We start from the raw sequence: 12,736 nt of genomic DNA, 5'->3' as shown, positions 1-12,736 counted from the left end.
GACTTATACGCAATTACAAGAAACTGCATTTTGTTTACTTCTCCATCTATAGCCCAGAATTGTAAGATCTCTGCTAACATCAACAGGAGTATGCTCAGTTCTATTAATGCAAACACAGAATTGTAGAAGTTAGAGAAACAAAGAATTTAGCCCATTCCTCTGCTAATGCAGAAAGCTACTCTGCAGTGCTGTATATTGCCCAGACTAGAATTAAGTGGCATAAGCAATGATGCCAGGGCCATCAGGTCATGACTTCATGGCACAAGCACTGAGAGAGAGCTGTTTGGAAAAGCCAGATACATTACAAGTAGCAGCATCATAAGCTACTAATGACCAGCTGCTACAAACTCAGCAATTGTGGCTGGGCCAGTCTTGCTACATAAAGAGCTGGGTCTGAGTGGCAGCCAAGTGGGACACAAGAGGCATAAAGAGGCAACTCCATCAGTTTGGGTGGACTACTACCTTTGAACTATTCGTGATACACCAACCAACACGGGGTCGTGTTACACCAGGGGTCGGTAACTTTTTCTGGCAGGGAGCCAGAAATCCAGTTTGGGTCTGAAACTGATGGGCACTTGGACCTAGCCACCGTTACCACTTCTCCCTGCCACCTGGCTATGGTGCAGCACAGGGAGAGCCCCTCTATGCTGAAGTCCTGGATTCCTGACTACAGCAAGGTGAAGGGAATGGCTGCCCTCCACCAGAGCCCCTAGCAGCCAGCTGAAATATAGTGCAGGCTGAGACCCCTGCCTCCAAATGCCACTAAATTCACAGCTCTGAAGTCTAGATCCAAAGGCTCCAGGGTCTGGATGAGGCCTGCAGACCATAGGTTACTGACCCCTGGGTAAGATTATCAGTGATTTATGATTAACTGTACAGTACAATGTAAAGATACTCATTTTGTTAGAATCACAGATTTGGAAGGGACCCAAAGGTCATCTATTCTTGCACCTTGCATTGTATGAAGGATACCACAATTTCTCTAGTGACATTAAGAGATTCCATACTCAGGAACTCTGCCTTGATATTCAGCTCAAGTATTCTCAAGTATTTCTTTGCAGTCCTCTGTGCACCACCCTGAAATAATTCCTTGTCGTTCTTGACATTCATAGAATTCAGATAACTCCAGAGTCATGTCTCTGCTTATTCAGTGACAGTGTCTATGCCGATTTTTTTCTTTCATTTTGTCCATTGTTAATGGTGGGAGTGCAGCTACCTGCACTGAAGCCACTGCCTTGTTTAATGTTGCTTAAAACAAGTACAGGCAGCTCTGCAATTAAAGAACCAACAAATGCTGGCTGCAATTAAAGAACCAACTCTGCTAACATGGGAACAATGCAACAGTGAGAATTTTTAAAGAAATATAAAAGGAATAAAATAAGAGAAATAAAAGGCTGAAAAAATAAAATGTAGACCAGGCCTTAAGCTGGTCATTTTAACACATATATAGTTCTTTCAATATTTCTTCATAAAATCAGTCTGTTGAAACTTGTGATCCCATTGGTTGCTCTCCTTTGAATGCTAGTCATTTATTCCACATCCTTCTACTACATAGTGATGCACTCCCCATTGAGAGCGTGTAACATTTGCTCACATGAAAAGAAAAGCTTGGGAAATCTGTATGCTTTCACTGAATTAAGAGATCAGCCATTTTTGCTTATTTACATCATTGGTTTATGTTTTGGCTTGAATCTATATCCTTTGAAGAGCAGCCCATCTCTGGAAAGAAATTCATTTACATGCCAGAGCATCTCCAGAATCAACTTCCAAATAAAGTTAATGGATTATAAACTTGCATCATTTAGGGCAATAAATCACTATCACAATAATAAAGCAGGAAATGCACACAATTTAAGCAGAAACAACAAATATTCTCATTTTTATCATGATTAAGGAGAGCCATTAATCATATAGTCTGCATGTAAGATTAACAAGGAGTCACTTTTTCAAACATCCTGCAGTAAATCTAGAACAAATCCAGCTGGAAAAAAACCGTGGAAGTGAAATTACAATATAAGCACAAGACTGAAGTCTGTTGCCGTTTCCCTAAGAGACACACACATGCAGCCATCCTGAGACAATCTTGCATGGTCTGATTTTTGATAGTTAGCCATATGCTCTGTGTAATATTGCAGGCCAACTGCCATCCCTTTACAGGAATGCTTTTCCCATCCACATAAATCCCAAAAATCTCTACTCTCTACATGAAGAGAGTTCAGTTGTGGGTACTCTAAAATTCCACTAAACACAGGACTGGATACTAGAGAAACATGACTCCTCAATTTTACTTTTATTTTTCTCAGCCTTTGTTTATACAGATTTGGGAACAATGTTACCTGAACCAGTCTTAAACATAATTTAGGTGATCCGTGTGGAAGGGGGTAAGTAGAGTTTAGTAAATGTATCTTAGCCTCAGGTTCCATCTTCCCACAGGAAGTATCATGTTGAAGGTCAGGATGCCACATCACAATGCCCTGACATATTTAAAGCACAGCGGAGGCCTGCAGCATCAACAGACCCAAACAATGTTTGAATTGCATCCTGGTCTCTGCCACAGTCTTGCAAACTCCAAGGCTTTAGTATGATCAGGACCAGTCTTTTCCATCTAGCAAAACTGAAATATGCTAACAGAGAAGTAGGAGACAAACTATCATTAAGTGACCTGGTTTCTTAAGAGTTCTTTTTATGGTGGAGATGAAGGTCTAAATTCCAATCTATACTAAACACAGCTTCTAAATTCAATTTAAACATGGTTTGGCTATGATTAAACTGAGTTAGTTTTAAAATTTTTAGTTATGTAGATGAGTGTTTTCCAACACACTTAATTTTTCTTTGGATTATAAACTGTTTACTCATGATAAAAAGATATGTTAAGTCTTCAGAGTGAAATCACAAAAAATGGTAGAATTGGGCAGGAAAAGTATTTTAGCATGCTGGTTCCTGGGGATTCTTTTAAACCTAATATACACAGGCCTTTGACTTCTCCTGTTATTTTTCTATCCTTCCATAAAGTATAATGCTTTCATAACTTAGAATACATCATTCAAACTGAAGCTGTGCTATACTCATATAAACTTTTAAAACTATTTCACTAAGAGATTCATCCATCTATTTAAAAACCATTAAAATTTGCATATGTGCCAGGTGCCACCTTTTCCCATTGGCTAAGAAGTACCAAAGTCTGTAAAACCAGAACCAAAATAGGATCTCACTCCCCACATTATGCAGGCAAGATCATTTTATCATTTCAACTGATTCACTTTGGTCCAGAATCCCTGTAAGGATAAGCACACATTTCTGATTCACTCTGAACATGTAATAATTTTTTCCTCCATTTTTTCCTCAGAGTAGTCCAGTTACCTACTCTAAGGGGACTCAACACCTTACAGCAAGTATGGAGCACCCACTAAAGATTAATGCTGTCTCTTTTCCTTCCAGTGCACACATGGAACACTATTATTTTTATTCAGCCCATTCGTCCCTTCAGTTTATTAAGTCAATAATGTCTCTCCCTTCTGCTTTCCCCACTGCTACCTGCCTGTCCTGGGATGTTACACCCTACATTATCCCAACTGCTAAAGGGATAATAGGAAGATGAATTGCCTTCTCATCCTGGAATTAAGTTGCAGACCCCTGATAGCTGGAAAGAGAAGGCTGCTGGTCAGAGAAGGCAACTCTGGGCCTTACTACAGCTTATGCTGAAAACTGCTCAAATGTTGATCAGCTTAGTGGAGCAGTCGCGTCTTAAGGTAAAAAACCATCTCTGTTCTTCACCTGCACAGCTGTGACTTGCTAGAGGCTTGGTGAACAGGGGCAGAGCCAGGAGCTAGGGGCACAAGCAATTCGCTGCTCCTGCCAGGCAGAGCAAGTGCCACCGCCCTGGAGCACCCAGTGGCCGCAGTGTCTCCAGCCACCGCTCAGACCAGCTCTGCTCTCACAGGGCAGAGTGAGCTGGTCCAAGTGTGGCAGGGGAGCAGTGAGTGACAGAAGCAGAGCCAATCTGAGTGGCCTGATGTGCCCAACCCCACTATGCCCCAGTGTCCCCACTCACTCTGACTCAGAAGGAGCCACTGTATCCTGGGATGGTGGAGGACTTTAACTTGGACAAAATGGCTGTGGGAAGTGGCCACAACATGAATGGAACAGGAGCAAAATTAAGTGGACTAGAGGTAATCTTGCCTTGGTGCGGCATAACTTTAAACTGAAAAACAAGTGCTTAAGTCACTTAAAAGGTATTAATATGCAGCCAATCCACGGGTTAATAGCTCCAGAAGCAACCTAAAATTACCATGTAACAAGGTCCTCAGAGAAGAAGCAGAGAAGAGACTGGAGAGGGTCCTTCAGCAACAGGTTTCCAAGAACTGTGCTGGTAGAGGACCAAAGAGGACCACAGGACATAAAGAAGAGAAATCACCTACCAGAAAAGTGAGGCAGAAGCATATTGGAAAAAATCGACTTCAAGTGTTTCACACTGAATCCCTGAGCTGGAACCCAGAGGAGTGGGTTTGTCTAGGTCCCCCTACCAGTCCCAAAGGAGGGATTTACTAAAACTGCAGAGTCTAGGTATTCAAATCCCAAGGGCTTGAGACTGCTGAGCCTTGGAGGGGGTACAGGACTCCTGACTTACTAGACTCTTTGTTACTCTGACAGAGGAGAGACTATTGGGGACTGAGCCAGAATCATAACCAAACCACCTGACAGTAGTGTAAAAGAGAAATCAGTGCTGCCTTATCACAAGTTCCCTCATACCAGCAAGACATTGCCAGCGGATGCATGCCAGACTCAGTCACTCTTGCTGAAGTCAAGGAGGAATATGCTTACACAAATAAATCATAATTTTAGGTGGAGGGAATCTTTCCTCCTCTGTAGACACATAAGACAGTTATTAAAGAACCATTCCAACTTCACCTCCCCAACACTGTGGGTGTTTATACACGTGCTCTGGGAGGGGTGGAGGGCACTTTAATTAGAGCAGCTCTGGAGTGTCATATGTATTAGCACCCCCATGCTGAAAAATGGTGGCGGAGATACCTTAACTAAAGCTCTTTGAACAAGCTTTAGTTAAAGTGCCCCTGCTGCCATTTTTCAGAGTGGGGATGCTGATACATATGGTGCTGGAGTCTGCTAGAGTGCAGTAATTACCTCTCTCCAACAGACTTGATTAATTGAGTCTGCTCCAACATGCTGTAATTACAGCATGTCAGAGCAGCCTTGATGAACGTGTAAAGATGACTGTAGAAGCTTCCTACTATTAGACTTCTCAGTTTTCTTCTAAAAAATTTGCATGTGCACTAACATTACACGAGAGATCTATTCAAGGGGGAATATAGCCAAAGTATCTTTAACTGTATAGAATAGAAATGAAATATCCAGTCATTAAATGAAACAGAATGGTGTTAATATAGAATAATTAGTAATGATAACCAAACACAGGTTGGATTTTATCCCCAAACATTTAGATCTCAGAAAGCCAATTCTAGTGGATTCAAAAGGTGGATTATTCACTTATGAACTGTCCTGTTTAAAAAAAAGGATCACAGTAAAACTGGATAATAATCTGACATATCCTCAGGGTTTCACAAGAGGCTGAGACAAAACATCTCTGCCGTCAAACACAACTTGCGCAAACCAGGCTGTAAAAGGCTTTAAGGAGCTTGCAGCTGTAACACTAAAAGGAATGACCTAGTATATGTCAAAATGTTATGATTCCTTTCTAATGTTTTTCAATTTATAACATGCTGAAGCATTTCACTGGGACAGGCATGTTTTTGCACTGCTTGTAAAACTGCAAGAAGGATTGTAACAGTTTTAGAAGCTTGCTTAATTGACTCTCTCTTCATCAGCTCACAATCCTTGCAAGATGGATGTGTGTGTGCTCTCAAAGAGATTAATAAACAGTCTGATTCTAATAAAAGAGTACCTAGCTTTAAGACATTTAAAGTAAATGTCTGATTATAGTTCTGAAATTTGGGCACTTTTCATGATTTTTTTTCCCCTACTCGATTTCCTTTCTCTACTCAGTAGCAGAACTGGGGTGTGGTACATTACAGCATCTGCTCCATTGTCCTCTTTCCAACAGGCAACTCAGTCTCTCTTTCCTTTTTTAAGGAGTCTATTGAAGTGCCAGAGGAAAAAAAATTAACCCTGAAGTAAAAGCATTATCCCCATTTTAAAAATAGGGAAACTGGGGCACAGAGGAGCCAAGCATCTCATCTAATCTGAATGAATCAGTAGAAAAGCATCCAGATCTCCTCTCCTGACTAATTGCTGCTCCCCTCTGCCAAATTTCCAGACCTGTGGGGAGCCCTGAGAGTCAGGCATGCCCAGGGCCCAACCTGGGTGCACAGAGTGCAGATGGAGTTGATGTGGGCCCTGATTCTGCCACTTGGGGGCCCAGAAGGTGGTGCAGAACTGAGGGAGACAGCATGGAGCTCAGGGAGGCACGTGGAGTCCTGGGAGCTGGTGCAGGGCTGCAGGAGGTGCCACAGAGCCCCAGGAGGCAGCAGAGGGCTGTGGGAGGTGGTATTGAGCCCCAGGAGGTGGCACAGGGCTGAGGGAGGCACAGAGAACCCTGCAAAGTGGAATGGGGTTGTGGGAGGCAGCGCAAGACTAAGTGAGGTGAATGGCACCGTTCAGCATGGATCAGCATGGGGCTGATCCTGGCTCCTGGGGCCCATTCAGGCCAGTGGACTGGTCTCAAGACATTCATCCAGCACCCACCAGCAAAAAAGTTGAACATTGGTCTAGAACACTAAAGGGGGTTGATGGACAAAGGGCTATATGGTACGTTCCTTCCTTTTATCCCCACATATTGGAAGAACCCTTTTGCTTCACGCTCTGAAGAAACTCAAGATGCCAATGACAACCAAAATTAAAAGGTCAAGCTGAGCCCACTGTTATACTTATGCATTAAGATGCATTGTTCAAGCAATCTAAGCTGACATTAAAGAGAACTGAAGTGGCAGAAAAGTTTTCCCCCAGACCTAAGGAACAGCACTTTGTGCCTCAAATGTCCAATCTCTCCCAACTGTATAGTTGGTGTTAAAAAAGAAGATACTACCTAACCAATTCTCCTTCTTGTGTATTTCCTGGACCACTATCGCAGCTCTACATGACTTGTTTGTTCTGCTCATTGCTATTCAAGCAAGGCCTTATGATGAAGGCACTGAACTGAAATTCTAGTGACTGAGTTCAACGCCTGTTTCTGCCAAAGTGTGACTGTGACCAAACTACTTGATCAAGGTACTCATCTCCCCAGTGCAGGGCTAATACAAACAAAACCCCACAAAGGTAACATTAAAAAGAAATAGTTTATAAGTATGAATAAATAGTTGCCCAAAATCAAATTTCAGGAAGGTAGGGCCTGCTATGCTGTCTATATATCACTGGGGCTAGGGACAGGCATTCAAAATGCCAGAGGCTGAATTGATTCAATCTTTGGAGGTTAATCTACCATGCCTAGACTGAATCAGTTTGCAACTGTACAGACATTCCCCCCACACTGAGGAAATGCAGGCACATGCCTGCAGTCACTCAGGCCAGGAACTGGGGGGCACTAAAGCAGCCCTCAGTTGCAGGGAAGTTGTGTTTGGGGGTGGGGGGGGGACATGAAGCACTGGCAGTAGCTAAAAATGAACTGGCTGGGGAAGGGGTTTAATTCCCCCCTCCTTGTCCCACCTGCTCAAACCCAAGCCGGGGTCTGCCTGGTGCTCCCCCCTTACTGCTGGCTGGCATGGCCCCTGAGGGGAGGAGGCAAGGAGGGGGTTATTTCCCCCTGTACCCCACTACTTCCAGGGGACCGCAGTGGGAACTGCCTGCCCCAACTGTCGCTGCCCCTGCTCGCTCTGTGCATAGGGCAAGCAGTGGGATAAGCACTCTCATGTCCCCTCTGCCAGACACTAGAGGGAAAGGGGAATAACTCTCCTCCCTGCCTCCTCGCCCAAGTGGCCCTGCCCGCCAGCATCTGGCTGGGCCCCTGACCCTGCCACTGGAGCAGCGAGGGGTCAGGGCCCTGACGGAGACTGCAGCCTCTGTCCTGGTCTCCAGGGAGCGTAAGCCCTTCCTGGCGGGGGGATGGCCCCCTCTGAGCCTCAGTGCCGCTGCCCCATGCAGTCTGCAGCAGTGCTGACCCCCACTCGTGCACCCCCCCACCAGAAAGAGGCTTGTGCTCCCTGTACACCAGGACAGAGGCTGCAGCTCCTATCAGGGCCCTGCCCCCTCACCATGCCAGCAGCAAGGTCAGGGGCCTGGTCAGAGGCCAGCCAGCAGGGCCACTTGGGTTAGGGGGCAGGGAGGGGGGTTATTGGCTCCTCCCTCTGGCATCTGGCTGAGGGGGCAAGATGGGGCTTATCCTGCTTGCTTGCACTAGGCATGGAGCAAGTGGACGGGGTGGCAATTGGGGTGGGCAGAACCTGATGTGGTCTCCAGAGGCAGTGGAGGGAATAACCCCCTCCTTGCCCTCTGCCTTGGGGGCCATGCCAGCTGGTGTTTTGCTGCGCCCCTGGCCCGCCGCTGCAGCAGTGAGAGGGGGAGCACCAGATGGACCCCAGCTCAGAACTTATGTTCTGTTACAGGTTTAAACCAGTTTCTGATCACTTAAACAAGTTTATGTGTAATCTCTATCCCTAGCCTTGAGGTTTCCTCCATGCAAGGGAATATCTTCCTGGCCAGTTAAGCAAACTATGTTTTCTTTGAGTCTCTACTGTAGTGGAAAGCAGACTTAAAAGAGCTCAGGATCTGGGTAACATTCCTTCTACCCATTTCAGCTTCTCCCTAAGAACCAAATACAGCCCTCCTGTAGTTTCACTGCCTCACAGCACTTACACTAACAAGAATTTAGCCCCAAAGCTCTCTATGGTTACAGTAAAATATCATTCAGTGTTCTTCAACTTTTAAAGATCCAAAATGACAACTGTTTAGGGTAGCAACTATGCAAGGACAGGGCCTTTAATTACACCCATTTACTTCAATGTCCTATTTCCTGCTTCAAATTGTTTCATAACAAACAAAGGGCAGAATCCTATTTCACTTTATGCACCCAAATGGTAGTTTACAATCGCACAACTGCCCTATCTCTCTGACTTTCCAGCATAGTGCTCCAACAGTCTAGAGGACAGGAGAGCAATGATGAATTTTTTGTCCTACTGGGAAAAAGAATCCAAGCTAGATCCCAGGGCTCCCCTCCCTTCCAGAGCATCAGCATTTTAACTGAGCCTCACACCTACTAGCTTGTTCTTTTTCTTCTGGACCCTATGTACATCCAGCTCTTGGCTGCCCAAGCCTTAGAAAAGGGACTGGATAATGTCTAACCTGTGGTGTGGCAATTAGATCACCAGGAAGGTAGAGAGATGCAAATTCAAACCTACTCTGGGGAAGGAGCACTAGAAAATCAGGATCTCTTGCTCCCTGAATAAATGCCCTAACTGCCAGACTACTGGACGAACACATGCATGGGACCCCCTCCTCTTCTTCTTCCTCTCCATCTCTGTTATGGAGTTTTTTGGCAAGTACACTTTCATGACTTAGAACACTTATGTGACTATACCGCACGTGGAATAAGATCACAAATTGCATGTAAATGCTAAAAATGGCAGTGAAGCAGCTGGAAAACTGACATTTGGGAATGTAAAGTAAAACAGGATTCTGCCCAAAGTATTCACTTTTTGTTTCCTCCTTTATCTGTGCTGCCATTGGAACATGTGAATTGTAACAAATTGCTATGAACACTATTCACAAACAGCGTGTAAGGGTCAACAGTTATAAAGCTGCCACAGAGGCGGCTGGATTTTATTGTGTCAGTTCTGTTTTTAGAAAGCCTTTTGTGTTCTCACAAAAGATACAATATATTTCTAATCAGGAAGTCATCCTGCATGAGCTTATTATTTCACAGGAGGACAAAATTTGAGCCTAAAACAGCTTGACAATGTCATTTCAGCTTGTTCAGAAAATTAACCATTGTCACACATCAAATGAACAGCTTCCTTGGTTTCTTGCCTGCTCCAACATATGACCCAACACATTCCCCTCTAGTGCACAGCCAGAATCAGAGAATAAGCCACTGTAACATTTTGTTTCTTTCTAACAGCAGGTTCATATTTAGTTTTTTGTCTAAAAGATTATCCTCACAAAAAACAGCCTACAGTGACAGGACTGATTGAAGGCATGGGTAAAATAATATATTAGAAATATACAAACCAGCAAGTGTGGATTGCTTGCAGAATAAATACCTCCGTTATGGATCTTTTCATATGTAGGTCACTGGTTCAAATTCAGTTTAAGATGGTGATGAGTGAAAAGGAAGAGTGATTTTGTGTTAGGAACTCTGGCTTTCAGATAGTCATGAGATCTGGGACCCATTCCTGGCTCTGCCACGGGAAGTGGGTGATCTTGGGCTACTCACCAGATTCCACATTACTGTTATTTCTAGTTGCCAAGATGAAATAAGAGGTGGTTGGGAGAGGAAGGGTGGGAGGGAAGGTGGCTCTCAGTCCAATTCTTCATTAATCAGTATCCATAGTGTAAAATCTGTCATCACAGTTGAACCTCTCAATGTTAACAGCAAAGAGGCACCGAGCTGAATCAACCTAAAATCTAGGGCTGTGCGAAATTTCACCAAATGTTTCGTTTCAAAGCTGTTTTGATGCGTTTTGAGCTCAAAACAGCAAAATCAAAATGAAACAAAAAGCTTTGAAATGAAATGAGGGCATTTAAAACTTTTCAGAAGTTTCAAAACGTTTTGAGTTTCGAAGCAGTCCCATGGCTCGAGGCAGAGGAGAGCCAGGGCTGCGCTCTGTGTGGCTCTGCAGTCTCATGGAGCTCAGCCCAGCAATGGGAGGTGGAGCACAGCCCTGGCTGAGCTCCATGGGGCTGGCAGAGCTGGTCAGAGCACAGCCCTGGCTCTGCCCACCTCCTGCCACCGGGCTGTGTTCCATGGGGATGCGAGCCCCACAGACCTCAGCCTGAAGGCTGGAGGTGGAGTGTAGCTCTTGAAGGCAGGTAGTCAGGGCTGCACTCTGCTTTGTGCTGCCAGGCTGAGCTCCATGGGGCTGTGGAGCCCCATGAAGTGCAGCCCGGCGACAGTAGGCGGGCAGAGCCAAGTCTGCATTCCGCCTCCCACTGCTGGGCTGAGCTCTGTGGGGCTCTGCAGCCCCACTGAGCACAGCTCTGGTTCTCCCCTGCGTCCTGTCACCGGGCCAGATGACAAGAAGAGTCTGGCACAGCCCTGCAGCCCTCCCAGGGGTGCGGTCCCCCCAATCTGCATGCTGGATGGATGACAGGAGGCTGCCGCTGCCAGCAAGTATCACCCATTTTGCTTTTTGCAGTTTGAGGTGAGTTTCTGAGAAACCTCTCCACTTATCTCCCTGAAACTTGGCAGGCTTCATGCCCTCAGAAGGGGCTACCATCCCTGCAATTTTCATCTGAATCAGGCATGAAATAACAGTTTTAGGCATTTCATGTTTCCCCATTATAGCCTATGGGTGAAACATCAAAAAGCATCGAAACAGCCAAACAGTTTCAATGAAATGAAATGGGACAGTGTTTTGAAACGAAACACTGTCCCTTTGAGAAGGCGAAACGGATGTCAAAACAAAATGATGGTGTTACACACAGCCCTACTAAACTCCCTCTCTCACCTACAAATGAGAACTGAGGGATATTAACATGGGAATCTGTAAGAGAAGCTCACACAGATATTGCCTGTTTTGTTCTAGTTCTCAGCCTAAATAGAGGCTTTTATTTTCCATAGCTGTCATCTTGGCACATTTCACCATCATGAATTCACTTAATTAAAAAAAGCAGTCACATACACACAGGCAAATAATCCATCCCACCTTCTTCAGGGCACTCAAGAGTAAAGGTTTAAAGCAACAGCACTGCAGAGTAGACACTCCTGAATTAACATCCACAACAGCTGTAGGCATAAATGGACTACATAATCACTACAAAAATTTAATCTCATGCTACGTCGCAGTGCCTGGTTTTAGAATTCCATCATTTTGGCCTGCCTGGATCATTAATGAGAGTGTTGAAGTGATACTGTAGCTGATGATGATGTTTGCCTGCATCCTTAATGAGGTTTTGGCCAATTTCAATACATTATCTAAGTAAAGAGGCATATTTCAGCACATTTTTTTACATTTGTTTTTCCTACATTGTTAACCTAAGCCATAATCTCGTTTTACCAAGTGTTGTATTTTTCAGTGTGTACTCCCAGTACTCTCTCTACATGGGCTAGTTTTGCTCCTCTCCACCCCCCTCCAAACCCTGGCCTGCAGGGAACTGTTACCGAGGAGGGTTAAAATCGACAAAGAAATGCACAGCTACAAGCATCTTTGGCATTTTATGATACTATTTGTAAGATCCCATGATACAGCAGTCAGAAGACAGAAGGACAGGAGATGGTGGTGATTCTTACTGAACTAGTTTACAAACTGCACTAGACACTTCCTGATGGAAGCAGATCATGACACTCGAACAAATGAAGCTTTAGAGCTACTTCATCAGTGAATTAAGCCAACATGAGCCACAAATCAATCTCAATGAGACACCATTTTACCAAACTTCCATTAAACATCATGATGTAAACATGGCAAAACAATGTTAGGTCACATCACACCTGGCTGATTTATTGTTCTCTGTAATGCCATTTGGTAGAATATCTTGAATCCTCGTCTGATGGGATGGGGTATAGTACTGCTTTAACATTCCATGTTGCCCTTTGCACAGGTCAAACAGT

The 12,736-nt window shown here is 44.6% G+C and overlaps 1 protein-coding gene across 20 annotated transcripts in view; it reads right to left on the bottom strand.

Moving 5' to 3' along the window:
* RAD51B (RAD51 paralog B) overlaps positions 1–12,736 on the bottom strand; it is a 700,041-nt gene that overhangs the window by 343,645 nt on the left and 343,660 nt on the right. The window lies entirely within an intron of this gene.

The sequence above is a fragment of the Alligator mississippiensis genome, chromosome 2, assembly GCF_030867095.1.
Source record: "Alligator mississippiensis isolate rAllMis1 chromosome 2, rAllMis1, whole genome shotgun sequence".
Taxonomy (NCBI): Eukaryota; Metazoa; Chordata; order Crocodylia; family Alligatoridae; genus Alligator; species Alligator mississippiensis.
The sequence above is the reverse complement of the archived record's forward strand: the minus strand, read 5'-3'. Positions and strand labels throughout refer to the sequence as shown.